General features: G+C 55.3%; 1 protein-coding gene across 15 annotated transcripts in view; it reads left to right on the top strand.

The window, feature by feature from the left end:
- Positions 1 to 2,883: 2,883 nt before the first annotated feature.
- Positions 2,884 to 17,432, top strand: part of SRC (SRC proto-oncogene, non-receptor tyrosine kinase) — a 61,636-nt gene continuing 47,087 nt past the window's right edge. For 14 of the 15 annotated variants that reach the window (XM_028498413.2, XM_028498411.2, XM_055089902.1 and 11 more), the window contains exon 1: positions 7,418 to 7,753. The gene's annotated coding sequence lies outside the window, so the exon portion shown is untranslated. Of the gene's footprint in view, positions 2,906 to 7,417; positions 7,754 to 17,432 lie in introns of those variants that run through there. The other variant, XM_055089901.1, reaches the window with a different exon arrangement.

Raw genomic sequence — 17,432 nt, 5'->3', positions numbered from 1 at the left:
AGAATGCCTTGGGAGAGCGGCCCGATGCATCTCCTTCTCTGCCAGACCAGCTGGTGAACTCTGGAGGCCGGGGCTGCAGCTTCCACATCCTCTCTGCCTGGCAAACGCCTTTCCATCCTTCAAGACCCAACCCAAATGTCCTTCATCTAGGAAGCCTCCCAAGAAATCCCCACCAAAGCAGATTGACAAACTGCTCCCTCTCTGAGCTCTCCAGCACTCAGACTGCCCTTAAAAATAAACAAAAAGAATCATTGTTTATTGAGCACTTACAGTGCCCAAGGCGCTGTGCTGGATGCCTCACAGCCCTGACACCTTATTGGATTCTCTCAGCATCACTGAGAGAAGGTTCCATCACCAGCTCCTTTTCATCCAGCAGCACAGTGAGGCTTAGCAAGATCACATGGGTTGCAGATGGTGGGGCTGCATCTTCTGGACATGGAAGCTCATGGCTCTCTGGCTCTCCTGCTCAGGGTGTTTCAGCACCTGTTTCCCCTTCTGGTTTGAGAGCCCCCAATGGGCAGGGTCTGTGTCCCTGGACACCAGGCTCAGGGGAGGTACTGACCCATGGACAAATCTTTGAACCTCTCAACCTGCCTTCATCATGATGAGGACCTAGACTGGTGTCTTGTATACAGCAGGCATTTGATAAATACCTGTGACGCTGAGAACCCTTGATCCTAGTTCAGGCTGTCACAAACTTGCATATGACCTTGGGCGAATCCCTTCATTCCCCAGTCCTCAGTTTCCCAAGCTTTAAAAGGAAATGTAGGGAACATATGTATATGTATGTGATTCACTTTGTTGTAAAGCAGAAACTAACACACCATTGTAAAGCAATTATACTCCAATAAAGATGTTAAAAAAAAAAAAAAAAAAAGGAAATGTTTAGGGACTTTCCTGGTGGCCCAGTGGTTAAGAATCAGCTTTCCAATGCGGGGGACGCGGGTTCAATCCCTGGCCGGGGAACTAAGATCCCACATACCGTGGGGCAACTAAGCCCATGCGCCACAACTACTGAGCCCTCGCACCTCAAATAGAGAGCCCGCGTGCCACAAACTATAGAGCCCATGCGCTCTGGAGTGCTCGTGCCACAACTAGAGAAGAAAAAACCCACATGCCACAAGTAGAGAGAATCCTGAGCACCGCAACTAGACAGAAGCCCTCACACCACAACGAAAGATCTCACGTGCTGCAACTAAGACCCGACGCAGCCAAAAAAAAATAAAATTAATTAATTAATTAATTTTAAAAAAAAGGAAGTGTTTAGCAACAGCTCTCTTGGCTTCCTGTCTGTCCTAAAATTCTGTCCTTTGCTCTAGAACATGATACGGCATATACCCCCCAACCAATTTCCCCTATAACTAACATCTTACATCAATAAGGTTCCTTTGTTACTAATGAACCAATGAATGAACTAATGAACCAATATCGATGTATTATTATTAACTAATGTCCATACTTTATTCAGAGTTCCTTAGTATTCCCCTAACGTCCTTCCTCTGTTCCAGGATCCCACCCAGGATGCCACATTACATTTAATCATCGTGTATCCTTAGGCTCCTCTTGGTTATGACAATTTCTCAGACTTTCCTTGTTTTCGATGACCTTGACAGTTTTGAGGAGAACTGGTCAGCTATTCTGTAGAGTATCTTTCTACTGGAATGTGTCTGATGTTCTTCTCGTGATTACACTGGGATTATGGGTTCTGGGGAGGAAGACAACAGAGGTGAAGTGCTACGCTCACCACCTCATATCAAGGGTACATATTATCACAGTGACTTATCCCTGTTGATGTCGACCTTGACCACCTGGCGGAGGCAGTGTTTGTCGGTTCTCTCAAAGGTAAAGTTACCGCTCCACCCACCCATGCTGTCCTCTTGGGAAGGAAGAAAGTCGCTGTGAGCAGCCCACACCTAAGGAGCCGGGAGTTTTGCACCCCTCCTTGAGAGCGGAGTATAGTATTAGCATTTTTTTCTTCTTTAGTATCTACATTTCAAGTACTCCCACAAAACATTGCTTCATTCCATCTTCCCAACAGGCCTGGGAAATGTGGGAGATGCAGACATTCCATGAGGTGGAAGCAGAGGCTCAGGGTGGGAGAGGGATCGGAGGTTGGGTCAGGCTCTGTGGGTCTTGCCTCTCCCTGTTGGATGTGAAAGACATCCAAGGTCTGGGCAGGACAGGACCACAGAGCCTGAGCTCCAGACTCAGGAAGGCTTGAAATTGAGGTCCTGCCCTCCCTTGCCGTGGCACATAGTCTTGTTGAGCCTCAGTTTTCTCCATCTGTACAGTGGGGATAACAATAGCTCCTACATTGTAGCGCTGTGAAGAACAAACACCTTGCTACACATGGACCCCAGAACAGGGCCCTGCCCAGGAAGCTCCGCACACGGTGACTGTGGGCTGTTGCGATGATGATTATTTTTACAAGCATTCTTTGAAGACCTCCTGTTGCAGACCTGTCTCCTCTCTGCTCAGCAGGTTTCTAACCCCCTCTGATCTGTAGGGTCACAGCTCTGGCTGCAGATTTCCGCCCTGCCCTCTGCCCTCCTGCCAGGCCTGGCAGATCAAGGGCCCTGGCTCCTTTTATCCTTTCTCACAAACATTCTGAGATATGGCGGAAGGAGGCCTGAGCTGGAGGGGGGGCTGGCTCTGCTTGCCGGTGACTCTCTGTGTGACCTTGGGAGAGTGTCTCTCCCTCTCTGGGCCTCTACTGTGGCCTGAGGGGAGTGATGTGATGAATGGCTGAGTTTCTTAGGGGGGCAGCCAGGTGTCTCCCCCATTTTCGCATGGACAGGGCTTTTCCTCCTGTGACACTCCCCTGTTTTGTCTCCAGACTCCCAGCTGAGAAAAATGTTTGAACAGCACGTTTCCCATCTGTGAATTGGCCGTACAGCCCCAGAAGGTGAGTGTGTGTGACGGCACTCAGAGGTCAACACTGTCATTTGTTTATCATCACTTGGGCTCCACCTGCTCAGGTGCCCACTGTCTCCATCCTTTCCCTGGAGGTGGAAGGATGCTGGAGGAACCTGCTGGCAGCTGAGCACCCCTGCCGGAGGCTGGCCTCTGAGGAAGCACATGCTCATTTGCTGCCAGCTCCTTTCGACTCTCATGGGGCTGGGGATGCTTCCCTAGCGTCCCGTGTCTTAGGCCTTCGGGCCAGTTTGGCCTCGCTCCTTGGGTCACAGGTAGGTTTCCATGCACACACTCCGATGTAAATGCACACACACCGATGTAAATGCACACACACCGATGTAAATGCATACACTCCGATGTAAACGCACACACACCGATGTAAGTCGGGGGGCGCCACCTCTGCTGGTCCTCAGCTGTGGTTGCCATCAGCGCAGAGGCCTCCAGACTGCTCCTCCCTGCCCCTCAATCTGCCCCCAACTCAGTGACAGCACCTCTCCCCAGGCCCTTCTCTGTTCACAGCCCTCCATGGCTCCCCACTGCCTCCAGGACAGAAGCCAAGCCTGGCATTCAAGGATCTTCAGAGCTCCCCCCAGCCTCCCTTCCCGCCTCCCTTCCCTGACCCCAGCCCGCCCATCACGTTGTGCCCCATTAGTACTGCCTTGTCGTGGTTCCAGACACAGCAGTGTTTTTGGCCTCTGTGTCTTTGCTCATGCTGTTGCCCCGCCCAGAACACCTTCTCTTTTGTCCCATTTTCACCTGCAACTTCTTCCTCCGGCTTCTATACTCTCCATAGATGACCTCCTTCTTTCACCAGCCCCCCTACGCCAACACACGTGCTGAGTTAGAACCCCTTCCTCCGGGCCCCACCAGACCCCGATGCTTGTGCCTAGCACACTGTCACTCTTCTCTGCTCCTCCAGGCTGTGAGCAACTCCAAGGCAGACACCAGATCTGGTTTGTTCACTGCTGTATCCCTAGCATATAGCACAGACCCTAGCACATAGTAGATGCTCAGTAAATATTGACTGAGCAGAGGAAGGAAGAGTAAGGCTTAGCCAGGGACTGGTGGGTGGAGAGCATTCCAGGCAGGGGGACCAGTGCAGAGGTCTCAGGGTGGAATAAGCTTCTGTGATGGAGTGACAGCAGGGAAGCAGGCTTGACTAGGAGGGAAGCGGACCAGGGCTCGCAAGCGAAGCCTGAGCAGTTGGCAAGGGCCAGATCAGGCTGATGCACTGAGGCACTGGGCATCTCTGTGTAAACTGTAAAGTGCAGTGCCATGAGAGGTGCCAAGCCCATTCCACAGCCTCAAGCCAGAGCCTGCCCACTTTTCCACCTTATCCTGTAGCCCTGAGCCCAGTTCTTCGAATAGACAACTCACAGCAAACCATCTGGGGAATGACAGGGCTGGTCTGGAATTTCCCACCCAGTGCCTGTGATGGGTCAGCTTCCCAGTTGCTTTCCAAGGATGAGCTGGGCTCAGGGTGGGTGGGAGCCAGAGCCACCAGGGCCCTGGGTGAGGCGCAGGAGGTGCCCCTGATCCCGTGGCATGGGAAAGCTCTCGCCACAGGTTTGCTTCCAGTTGTGGCGGGCCAGGCCTCACCCCCCGTGCTCCATCCTGCCCTCAGTTGTGGCTTTGACCCAGGTGGGGGGAGGGAGGGGAGAGGAGGTTTCCAGAGACAGAGAACTGTATACAGCTGGTGTTCACCATCTCCACAATGTTGACATCAATAACATCTGTCATCTGCTGGGTGTTTTGGGTTGGGAAATTATCCCTCTTGGCGTTCCAGGCCTGGCTCAAACTGTGTATACCATCGGTGGTCAATAAGTGTTTACTGTCCATTAATGATGATGAATGATTTACAGGTATTAAGCAATGAGTTTCTGTTTTACTAACTATCTTTTAAGCAAAATAATGCACCAAGAGTCCCTTACTGATCCACCAGGCCAGACTGTCAACTCTTGCATCTACATAATCCTGGAAGGTGGTAGGATCGTTGCTCCCACTTTACGGATGAGTAAATTGAGGCTCAGAGAGGGTGGGGTCACAGAGTCGATGAATGGAAGAGTTGGAACTCTTGTATGTGGATCCCTAGGCCCGAGTGCTCTCTCTGGCCAACCGGGCAGTGCCTGCCCTGTGCCAGGCACGGGCCAGGCCATAGTCCCTGCCCTCTGGGTGGGGACAGATGCACCCTGAATGGCTTGGGGTGTGTCTCTATCAGAGGTTTGTCAGGAAGCATGTCCTGGAGGAGGTGGCACTTACTTAGGACCCTGATGGACAGGGAGGGCTTGGCAGCTAGAGATGTGGGGTAAGCATTCCTGGTAGGGGTTTACAGCCTGAGTGAAGGCCCAGAGGGGTGGTTGAAAATAACGAACTCTTCCAATGCTCAATCATGAAACCACTGTGCTGGCCACATCCTCCTGAACGACCTCCTGAGAACCTCAGCCGCTGAGCCGAGCCAGTGGTGGCTCCAGGTGGAAGGCTGCATCTGTGCTCATAGAGCCAAGATGTGTCCCAGCTGCCCCCACTCCTCCAAGAGAGCGGGTAGGGTATGAAAAAGGCTCAGACATACTGGGCGTACGTTACTTCATTTCATCCTCACGTGAGCCTTCTGAGACGAGCGCTATCTTTAGCCCATTTTGCAAGTTGGCATAGTGAGGCTCAGAGAAATGGCCTGCTCAAGGTCACATATCCACAAAGGGGCAGAGATGGGACTTGAACCCAGGTCTGTGGGTCCCAAGTCTGTGCTTTTAAGCCCTCTGTCATCCCAGCTCTAGAAGAAGCTCAGAACTTTCAGTTGAACTCCTGGGGATGAATCTAGTGATATGCCAGTAAATATTTAACAACTAGCTTTCTGGAAGGAAGAAAGGCTTGATTTGTAGTGTTTGCTGATTTCCAAGGTGTTAGTACTTCCACCATGGCTGATGCCAAGGTACCAACATGACATCATTGAACTTGGAGTTGGGAAGAGATGAACACAGTCTGTCAGAAGAGCCAGTTCCTGCACACCACTGGATGAACATCCCACCCCTAGCCCAGGCCTCCAGTAAAGGCCTTCAGGCCTGTCTGAGGAGTGAATGGGAGCTGAGAAACCTGCTCCTCCAGCTAGAGGCCCCGCCCAGTATCCCGGGAAGCTGCAGTTAATCTTTAAGCCAGCCTTGCAAATATGTGCAGCCATTTCACCAGCCCAGGCTGGCTTCTGGTGCTGGCTCTGCTGCTGACTTAATGTGGGGCTTCAAGCAGCCCTTTCCCCCTCTGGCCTCCGTTTACCAACCATAAGAGCTACGCTTCGTTGAACACAACCTCGGTCACCCTCACCCTTGTCAGTTTTAACTTTCCCAGGAGTCCTCTGTGGCCATGTTCACTCCTGTATCATAGCTGAGGGGACCTGGGCTGGGGAAGTTGATGGACTTGTACAAGGTACAGTGGGTGGGCAACTAGTCTAGATTTGAACTCAGATCAGTCTGGATTAAGGCCTTGCTCATTCCTGGTCTCCTGGATACTATATTGTACCCTGAGGTCTTTGCCTCCCATATTCTAGGGTTCCCCTCCCAGCTCCTTTCAGGAGAAGCCCAGGCTGGTACCATTTGGCTCAGCTGGGCCTTACTTTCCCATCTGTGATATGGGAGAACTTTCAGAGAAGGAAAGTAGAGGCAGATGGTGGCATTTAAAGCTGGATTCAGGCTCACCTTCCCCTGTGCCGTAATTCCAGGAGGACATGTGAAGAGCCAAGGGTGGGGCAGCCACCCCTAATAGGGCAGTCCTGAAGCCTGGGTCGGGAGATGGTGGGAGTGGGGGGAGGGGTCAGATAGTGGTGCGGGGAGGTTTTGTGGCTAAACCAGCATTTCCTCAATGTCCCCTCCTTTCTCTGCTGCACTCCCTGCCTCCTGTGTCCAGATGTACTCAGCCTCTTTATCTACTTGGAAGTGTAATTGCCACTAAATACCTGCTTCAGCCCCCTCCTAAGCAGGAGTATCTGGAACTTGCTGACTTAGGATGGGCTGCCTTAGTTACTTTTCTTTTTTCTGATGCACATTAAAATGAATGCATATCTATTTAGATAAATGTTGCTCTTTACCGCACCATCCTTCCTGCTTCAGTCCCCACTTTGGGAAACTCAGGTCAAGGCCAGCGTCTAAGGCCTGGTTCTTGTCAGGTGACTCCCTTCTCTGTGCCTCAGTTTCTTCATCTGTAAAATGGGGATAATCGTTGGCCCGCCTAGCCCAGTTGGTTAGTAGGAATAGATCCTAAAATTGACCTGAACCGCTTAGCCTGGCACCTGGCAAGAAGTGAGCGCTCCATCAGTGCTGCTGTTGATTATTACTAATAATTTCGGGAGAGGTAGATTTGGGGTAAGTGGGGTGGGTGGGCTGGGGGGGAGTTAGGGAGGGCATTTTGGCTTGAGGGCTGATGGGTGCCCCGAAGGGTAGGGAGCGCTCTCAGGGCGGGGTGGGGGCGGGGCTTCTGTGCCCGGTGCCTCCGCCCCCATTCCCCGGCCCGCCGGGACCCTTGGCGTGGGGAGGCCGCGCACGGGTCTCTCCCAGGTCACCGGCGGGGAACTGTCCCGGCGCGCTTCCTCCTTCCTCCTCCTCCCGGCGGCTTGCCGGGCCCCTCCTCCCTGCTCTCGCGCTCCCTCCCTCCTCTTCCCCTCCCCAGGCCGCCGCCGCCTCCTCCTCCTCCTCCTCCTCCCTTTCTCTCGATCTGTCTCTCCCGGCCCGGAATCCATTCCGGCCTGGGAGCCGGAGCGGCCAGGCCGCCGTGTGCCCGAACCCCTGGCCGTCCGGCGGCCGGTCCTCCGGTGCGTCTGTCTGCCGGTGCGTCCGCCTGCCCGCCGGCCCAGGTGAGAGCCCCCCGACCTTCCGCCGGCCCCCAGTCCCGGCCCGCGTGAGGGAGCCCCCGCCCGGGGACCACCCTGGCGTCGGATCGCCGGGCCGCGGGGGCTCCTGGCCCCCCCTCCAACCCCCACCCCCCCGGGCCGAGCAGCGATCCGGGAGCGCAGGGCGGGCGCACCGGGACTTGTCTGGCGCGGCCTTTTGTTGTGATGCCGCGGGGGGAGGGGGCTGGGTGGGGGGGCGTAGGAGTCCGGTCTGCGCGGGGACCCCCTCCGGCTCACCGTCCCTCTACGGGCCCTCTGAGAGCAAGCAGCGAGCCGGGCCTGAGCCCCCGGGCCAGGTCTAGGCCAAATCTGAAATCTGAGCCAGTCGGCGCCGCCTCTGGCCGCGGCTGCCCGGCCTGGCGCCCCCAGCCCTGGATGGGGGGGTGGAGAGGGGACGGGCAGGGTGGGCCTGGGGGCGCCGGGTTGGGGGTGGCAGGCCGGGGCACCAGGATCTCCCTGTCCTCGTGGGGCCTCGGGTAGGGCCTGGTGCTGCCGGCCTGGAAGGGACTGGCCAAACTGTGCTTGGTCCCTGCTGCCCACAGCCCCCAGCCTTGCCTCTCGACAGGCCCAGCCGCCTGTCTGCTCAGAAGTTGGCAAAAGTTTTGGGATTTCGCCACCAGCCTGGGTCCATTGGTCCGCCTGGGCTGGGCTTGGTGGTGGGTTTGAGTCCCGACAGGGGCCACCACTTAACTTGCCCTGCTGTGTGTCCTCAAACAACTGCCTGCCCTCTCTGAACTAGGAGTCCTCATCAGGCCCCACTGTGGGCCTGGCTGGGCTTACTGGGCTGGTGGAAGGACGGGGTGAACAGAAGGGGTTCACCTGTGGGGTAGCAGTTCAGCCTCTGGGGCCTTCAGGCAGACTTGAGAGTGGACGGAGCCCGTGCGTGGCCCTGGGTGAAGCTTCCCAGGCTTCAGGGACTCTGTCCAATTGGGACAGTGCTCTCTGGGTCACCTGGGGTGAGTCCAGGCCCAGCCATAGTGCAGCTGAGACCAGACGATTTCAAGAATGGACCAGGCTGGTCCTGTTGCTGACCCTCATCTTGGCCTCCTGGCTGGGGAGACAAGACCTAGGCTTCTCGTCTCACTGGGTGACCTGGGCCAAGGGACCACCCCTCTGAGTCCACATGTGTGCAGTGGGGATCCTCAGGGGAAGACTGTAGGCACTTCTGCAGGGAGGGGCTTAGCATGTGGTAGGTGTTCAATAAATGAGCACTTCACTGGATGAATTGCCTAAAAAAGATGGGTGGGAGGTGACATGGCTGGTCCTAGGGGGGTGGATTGGTGCCCCAAAAGCCACCTCCTAACCCTCGAGAAAGAAACAGCCCCGGCACAGTCTTGCCACCCAGCAGCTGTGTGACCTGAGACAGCTCACTACTCCCTCTGGCCTCAGTTTTGTTAAGTATAAAATGGGCCCATGATAATGATAGCTGCTAACGTCTACTGAGCACCTCCTATGAGGTAGGGACCCTTGTGTATCTCCATTTTGCTGGTGAAGAAACTGAGGCTCAGAGAGGGGAAGTGACTTGACCAAGCCACACAGTTTGAAGCTGGAATGAGAGCCTAGACCTCAGAGTCCCTGGTCTGGCCGCCCTTGCACCCTTCCAGTGATGGGGGAACTGGGGTTTCCCGGTATGGGACCAGGCACGAGACAGTGTTGGAAAAGACTCCACTGATGAGTGAGTGATTGGGTGGAAGCCACGAGGCCCTTTTGGTGATGTGGTCTTTCCACCCAGGGAAATGATTTACAGTGTGTCACCTCTTTCAGCTGACTGCCTGCCTAGGCCCTCCTGTGCGGCCCCTGGGCCTTTGCTCCTGAAGGTGTCCCCGCTGGGAGTGCCCTTTCCTCTAAGAGCTGCTTGTCTGCTCTTGCTCTTTAAGGCTTAGCTTAAGGCTCACCTCTCCCAGGAAAGCCCCCCAGCTCTCTCCTCTCCTCCCCTAGCTTCTTCCCAGAGCATGAAGTATCCCCAGCTCATAGCTAGTTCCTGCTTTGGATTCTTCCCTGATTGTGACCTGGGGTTGGCGGGGTGGGGAGGGGGGCTTGTCTAGCTCCCCCAGGCCCCAGGAGCCAGGGAGGAGATGGCTCAGTGGCCTGTTGACAGACCGCCCATCCCCTGGTCCTCAACTGACCCCGTTTCCCCAAACCTGCCGAGATACAAGCATCGATGGCCCTGTATTGAGCGCCTACAACGTTCTAGGAGCTTTGAACTTGGGCTGAGCAGCGTGGTGATGGGTTATAGCAGTGGGAGCTGTGGGAGGCCTCAGGAGGCTTCCAGGAGGTGGTGACAGGAGGGAGCAGCAGTCTCCTCAACGAAGAAGGGCCAGAGTACTCTTTCTTCCCTTCAGCTCAGACGCGTCCCAGGGCCCCTGGGGTTGTGGGGAGTGGTCAGCCTGGGTGGATCCTTGCTGGGGAATTGTGAACAGGTCCCTGGCTGCCCAGAAATTTAAGTCTAGAGGGTGAGCCAAGTAGCAAACAGGTTGCCAAATAAATTAATATATAATCACAGATGTGATAAGGGCTCAGAGGGAGAGGCGTGGGGTGCAGAGGAATCTTGAAGGAAGCGTGGAGGAGTTGGCCAGGCATGGAGCTAGGGGAAGGGCTTACCAGGCAGAGGGAACTCCACATGCAAATGTCCTGAGGTGGGGAAGCGTGTGCTGTTATGGAGAAACAATGAGAAAGCCTGTGAGTCTGGAGCGTAGAAAATTAAGGGGAGTGGGTGTTGTCAGCAGGACTGGGCCATGTGGGGCCATATGGGCCTTGAGGTGGAGCTTGGCCTTCATCTTCCCACAGGGGGCTGATTGGTGTCCCCGGTGTTAACAGCCCCATGTTGGAGACCAGGGGTGCAGAGGTGACCAAGGCACCTGGTGGAAAAAGATCTGTGGGCTGGACTCCAGGTATTCTGTGAGGGCCTAGATCAGATATCAAGAGGAGGAGGCATTTGAGGCTGGGCTTTGAAAGTAGAGTAGGAGCTCGGTAGCAGGAAGGCAGGAGGGGGTGAGAATCAGGGGTTGGGGCAGTGCCACGCAGGGTGGCTGGAGGGTGGGAGTGAGGTGGAGAGCAGGGAGGGGTTGGCTGGGGAGATGGAGACAAAGGTAGGGTAAGGGCTCAGGACTCAGACAGGCTCGCATTCAAGTTCTGACCGTGCCTGCCTGCTGTGTGTCTTTGGGTCATTCTGTCTTTCTGAGACTTAGCTTCCTTGTCTTGAAAATGGGAACAGTAAATATCTTCCTATCAGGTGAGGGTTAAAGGAGGGCCGAATGCCCATTGCCTGAAGCCAGCAGGTGCTCAGGAAATGGGACCTGCCTTGTATGGTGTGACACTGGGCAGGTCAGTTCGTCCAATAGGTCTGGCCTCCCCAGCTGTCCGGTGAAGGCTTTGAGTGGATGATTCCCACTGATTCGGAAGGTGCTGGTCTAGGAAAGGATGCTGGCGGCCAAGGCCACCTGTATCCTGAGTGACTTGAGTCCTGCCTTGCCCTCTGTGTGTGAGGAGGCTGAGCTGGGAGAGTTCTGCTGGTGTAGCCCATCCCAACTTCTTGAAAGCTTGCCTTTGGTGAGATTAGCCCCATTTTCCACATGTAAATTCTAAGACCCAGAGGGGAAAGACACTTGTTAGAGTCTCCCAGTTGCCAAGTGACAGGGCCGCACCTAGGCTGTGGGGCTCTGGGCTCCTAGTCCAGGGCTGGGCCTCCCGTGTCTCTGCAGGCCTTACAGCCCCTTCAGAGGCCTCCACCCCCCTGCTCTGGGCTTTTTGACCAGAGACTCATTTCCTGCTTGAGTTGTGTGGCCCCTGAGCCTCTATCTCCCTTTGGGTTCCCCCAGCCCTTTACTTCCCCTCCATCGCTCCTACCACCTTATCTCCATGGTAAACCACTCTGGTTTCCACTCGAGCCCCTAGAGGGGTGGGGGCCCCTTCCTTTGGGGGCATCTCAGTTTCCTCATCTATTAAGTGGGATAGTATGAGTCATGGCTCCCAGGATGTCCCAAGGGGACTGAAGTAAAGCGTTTAGCACACGTTAGCTCGATAGATAAGGGTGGGGAACAGCCAGACACCTGCTCGAGTCTATTGTTTTCTGGCAGTTGACACCCCCTTCCTGTGACTCAGTTTCTGAAGCTGTAAAATGGGCATGGAGGTTGCACTTAGTACGGCCAAAACAAGGATGGGGTGAAGCTGTACCTTAGGCTCTCACCTGGTAGCTGGCTCTGCATCACTGTTCCTGGGGTGGGTGACCCGGTAGGTACCTCCCCTGTGTTCAAGGCCCTGTTCCCAGCTGTCTGTCCAAAGGCAAATCACTCAGCTTCTCTGAACCTCAGCTTCTGCACACCTCCCTTGTGAGGATTAAATCAGAGAATGTCTCCCAGCAGCTTGAAACTATTGGATGCCCAGTAAATGTTACGTCTTTCTTTCCCCCTTCCCCTCTCTTGCGGGGACTCAGATATTACCCAGTCTAGGGATGGCCCAGGGTTAGGGTTAGGGTTAGGGTTAAGGTTAGGGTTCGGATTAGGGTTAGGCTTAACCCAGACCTAGATTGCTGTGTTGACAAACCTTCTGAGATCCAGTCTTGGCTTCATGGGAAAGAGTGCTGTGATAGATTAGTAATGTCTGCTCCAGGCAGAGGATTAGACATCATTGTATGTGTGCCATGAGTTTGTCATTCCTGATCTATTCTGACCTTCTCTTTTCACAGATGGGGGAATTGAGGCCAGAAAGAGCCAGGACATATTGTCCAAGCAGGGAGAAAAATGCACATCTCCTATCTTTTCATCCAGGGCTCTCCCCACCCAGCCAGACTGTTCCTTCCCACAGTACAATGCAGGGGATGGGGGGCTGAGTCAAGGAGTAGATGATTGGGGAAGATCCCAGAGGTGGAAGCTAGAACCCTGATTTCTCCACCCCTTTCTGTGGGACCTTGAGCAAGTGACTTCCCCTCCAACCTGAACCCCGGTACCTCCCCTCCTCTTGAAACTACCCAGAGAAGTTCCAGAATAAAATGAGAAGCAAGAGAGGAGAAGAAGCCAGGTGATCTTGCCCAGGTCCTTTCCTCCTCTGGTCCTCAGTTTCTTCATCTGTCCGGCATGGGATCTTCCCTCCTGAGGCTCTGCAACAGGGATCCTAGCCGGGTTTCTCCAGGGGCTGGCCTGGCTGAGTCCTCTTTGATGCCGTGTGAGCCTGGTGATGTCAGCGGGGCTGTAGGGGGCTGTTGAGAGACTGTGGGGATGGGTCCTTGGAGTCCTCAGACCTGCTGGGCTGTGAGGCCGGCACAGGTGGTCTCCCGGCGGGGGGATGGAAGTTGGGGTTAGGGTGGTGTCAGGAAGCTCAGCCTCCTTGTCAAGGTCTGATTATCTTTTCTCCCGCTGCTTTATCCAAATTTGTGGCCTTGACTTTTACGCTGTCTGATGTCGATGTCCTCACTTGTGCCCTCTCTGGCCAGATCATAGCAAGGTGACTTATTCCATTCTTTGTCCCATCCCTGGGGTGGGTAGAATTTTTGTTTCTATTACACAGAAGAGGGAAATGAGGCTCAGAGAGGCCAAGGGCTGGGGCCACAATCACCCAGCGGAGTGAGATGTGAGCCCAGACTTCTGGCTTCTGGTTGATGTGAGGCATCTGAGTCCCACTGGGTGTGCACTCAGCTTGGCTGAGCTCTTTCCCTGGGTAGAGGGTGGATGTGTTGCTGGGTGGACAGGTGATCCTGGCTTTCTGGGCTTCCACCTCTGGCTGGTGGATCTCCACTCAGATCTGGAGGACTGGGATCTTGCAGGGATCCCCCAGCTTCCAGGATTGGCACATAATGGGTGCTCCATGGATGCTTATGGACTAAAGGGAGTGGAAGTAGCCAGACCTTTGGAGCGAATTGGTTCTGGTTCGAGTCCTGGCTCTGCCACTTGTTTGCTATGTGTGACTGTGGGAAAATGGTTGCTCTGAGCCTGAGTCTCCCCGTCTCTGAAGTGGGGATGACAATGCCAGTGCAGCTTTGACAAGGTGGCGTGAGGGTCAGGTGAGCGAATTTGTGTCTGCTCCGGTGCAGGGCCCCCGCACAGTAAGTGTTTACGATTTCTGAGTGTCTGTGATTATGAAGGTAATTCCCTGACGAGGCGGGAATTCTGGGTCTCTGCAGGTCAATTGATCCAGGGACGCTAGGGCTGAGACTGGACACCTGTGTCCAGGCTAGTCCTATGGGGTGGGGCTGCGGGGGAGGTTAACTAGAGACAGACAAGTTTGGTGGCTGGACCTACTGGAAGCCGCCAGCTCCAGCCAGCCTCCCTGAGCCCACCTCCCGCCTCAGCCCTTGCCCTCCCGTGGCTTGTCAAGGCCTCCTAGTGCCCTGAGCCCTGGCATTCAAGGCCCCCTCACTGAATGGGTCCATCTCTCTGAAGGCGGCTGCCGTTTGAGCACTGGGTGTTTTGCGTGTTTGCCCACGTGGCCTGGAGGTTAGGGGCTGTTACTGCTCTTGTGGTTTGGGGAAGGTCCGCAGCAAGGGCCCCTGGAGGTGCTGGTGGTCTGGGCCGAGCTCTTCCCTCTGCTTCACCCTATCACCTCCCACACTTCCCTTTCACTCAGGTGACCCGTTAGCCTTTCTGAACCATCAGCTGCCTTCCTGCTGGCCCCGGGTTTTCCAGCGTCCATGCTTTACCCTTTGGGTCCTGTTGCCTGGTATGCCCTCCCTCTCCACACCCATCATGGCTAAGGTACCTCTGCCTCCGGAAAGCTTTTGCCGACCATCCTCTCTGCCCCAACCCAAGTCCATACTTTCCACGCTCCCCTCCTCTGCACCTGCCTTGCCCATTCTCTGCCCTCCCTCATGGCTCTAGCACATTCTGCCTTAGATGGCAAGTCATAGGATTCTTTTTGCCTCTAAGGGAGTACAGTGATACTCATCACTCCCAAGGGTGCCACACTTCACAGTTTACAAATCACCTCAATCACCTCTGGCCATCCCCAGCAGGGCTGGGAGGGAGACAGACCATCATAAAAATCTTCATTTGGGGAATTCCCTGGCGGTCCAGCGGTTAGGACTCTGCGCTTCCATTGTAGGGGGTGCGGGTTCGATCCCTGGTTGGGGAACTAAGATCCCATAAGCCACGCAGCATGGCAAAAAAAAAAAAAAAAAATCTTCATTTGGCAGATGAAGAAACTGAGGCCTCAAGGCAGGGTCATGCCAGACACCACTCTCTCTGTTTGGGCAGGTGGAACTGAACCACCCTCCCCGCTTAAGCCCTTAGTCCTTCCAGTGAGGAACTCCTCTTTCAGAGGCCTGTGGAAGCCTCGACTTATCATCAAAAGGAAGATCCGGAAGTTCAGAGAGGTGAAGTGATTTATCTGAGGCCACACAGCCTGGAAAGCTGGCAGAGCTGGGAGGGTTCCGTCTAGGAATTAGAGAAGAGGCAGGTTGTGCCCCCTTTCCCACCCCTTCGGAGTGGAGAGTCAGATACCACCCGGATCCTAAAGGAACAGTGAGCCCAGTGGCCCAGCCCTGAGGATTCCTTCCATTGTCATCCGTTCCTTGAGCACATAGTTGAGCCCTTGCCCAGTGCCAGGCGAATGGCTGTGTCTGGTCCCCCCACAGCATCCCTGCGAGGCAGCAGTTCTGGCCCCATTTTACCAAAGAGGAAACTGAGGCTCAGAGGAGCAAAAAGGCTTGCCCAAGCCACCCAGGGCATGGATTTGGACCCAGGGCCTCCTCAGCACCTCAGGCCTGCCCTGCCGCCTCTGGGCTGAGCCCCACTCTGCCTCCTGCCTGATCCCTGACCCCTCCTCCAGCCCCTCCCCAACACTCCTCTCTGGGCAGCGTGAAGGCCAGGAGCCTCCTCTGGGAAGCCACCCCGCCGCTAGCCCCACGGGTTTCTCCTCTACCTCGATATTAGCTGTGTGACTTTGGTGAGTCAGCTCACCTCTCTCTGCCTCAGTTTCTCCATTTGAAAGACAGGCCTGATGGCAGTATCCACATCACAGACTTGTTCTAAGGATCGAGTGTGACACTATGCGTGATGCTCTGAGCAATGCCAGCATGTAGTAAACGCTCAATAAATGTTAGCTGTTTTATAATTTGTTTCAACCTGGGGGGGAAGGGAATCACAGCCCCATTCTTCAGATAAGAAAACTGAGACCCAGAGAAAGGAAATAGCATCCACCAGGCCACAGGGGGACGTCACAGCCAGAAGGTTCCTGTGGCACATCTCACTTTCCAGATGGGGAAACTGTCCCCTTCCAGGACTCAGTTTTCTCATCTGTGCAGTGGGTCTGTGCGTATCTGGGGGGAGATAGTTCCATCACTTTGTACCAATGTGGCTCCTCAGTCCTCAGCCACCCTAGGGTGGGGGTCAGAGGGATGTAGGGGCTCTTGTTCTGTCCCCTGTGCCCTGTGGGGCTGTGCCCTGTGTTCTCTGGCCCTGAGTTATGCCAAGTCCCCAAGGCTGGGCCTGCCTAGGAAGCTGAACCAGGCCCTGCCAGGCCTTCTGGGTGCCCTCTGGCTGCCACCACCCAGGTCCCACCACATCACCTGGTCCACCTGCCTCCTCTGCTCTGTGTCCTGGGCAAATGGCTTCTCTTTTTGAGCCTCAGTTTCCTTATCTGTGAGATGGGGGCAGGAGTCTTTTCCTCACAGGACTGTTGGGAAGATGTGATAAGCTCATTCCCCCCAGATGCCTGCCCATGTCGGGCTTATAGAAAGTGCCCAGTCCGTGGCTATGGTTACAGGGTTGGCAGGATTCTGACTAGCAGCAGCATTCCAGGCAGAGGACCCGGCTGAGCAAAGGCTGGGAGGTTGGACGGTTTAGGGAGCACCCCATGGGTGGGTGGGGGAAAGTGGGAGAGGGCCCCCCACCTTCCAGGATTTGGACCAGCCCTGAGGGAGGTGGGCAGGGTGTCAGTGCCGACTGCGGTGGTGTCGACCTCCCCACCCTCCAAACTTTAGATTTCCTTTCACAGCTTCGGGAGCAGCCACCTGCCCTCCCCACCCCCACCCCTGCCAGGTGTTCCCGGAGGCCCTGGAACCAGATGAGCCACAGTTCTATTTGGGGACAATTCTGCTGTTCCCGTTTCTCTCCTGTGCCCTAGTTTCAGAAACGACGTGGGTTTGGTTACCAGTTGGCCGTTGGTGGAAAGCCCTCTCCCCCTCTCCGCCCCTACCTTAGATCTGTGGGCAGTGTGGGCAAAATCGGACTCAGTACTGCCTTTGGGAGCTGCTCCTGTCTTCTGCCCCTGGGCTCTCCAGGCAGGGAGTCGCAGCTGGACTTTTGATTACCTGCTGGTGAGGTTTGGGCCTTGTGCTGGGTGCTGGGGACCCCAAAGATTCACTCTGGGAGCAGCCTACAACCTGGGGGAGCCAGACACAGACCCTGATCATTGCCCTACCCTGAGGTAGGCACCATATGAACTGGGGCAGCTATTATGCCAGAAGGGCTTTGCAGAGGAGGTGATAACCTGGCCTGAAGCTTAAAGGGTGAGCAGGAGCTCATGAGGGGAAAAGAAGGGTGAGGGCCTACCAGGAAGAAGAGACAGCATGAGCAAAGATCTGGAGGTGGGAAAGAGCCTGATGTGTGTCTACGTAGCCTGGGGAGATGGGGAGCGGCAGGTCAAGTACAAGGTATTTAGACGATGACTCAGTTGATCAGGCAAGGCTTTGGCCTGGGGCTGCTGGGAGCAG

The sequence above is a fragment of the Physeter macrocephalus genome, chromosome 14, assembly GCF_002837175.3.
Source record: "Physeter macrocephalus isolate SW-GA chromosome 14, ASM283717v5, whole genome shotgun sequence".
Lineage (NCBI taxonomy): Eukaryota > Metazoa > Chordata > Mammalia > Artiodactyla > Physeteridae > Physeter > Physeter macrocephalus.
Note: the sequence above shows the minus strand (reverse complement) of the source record. Positions and strands in the feature narration are given on the sequence as shown.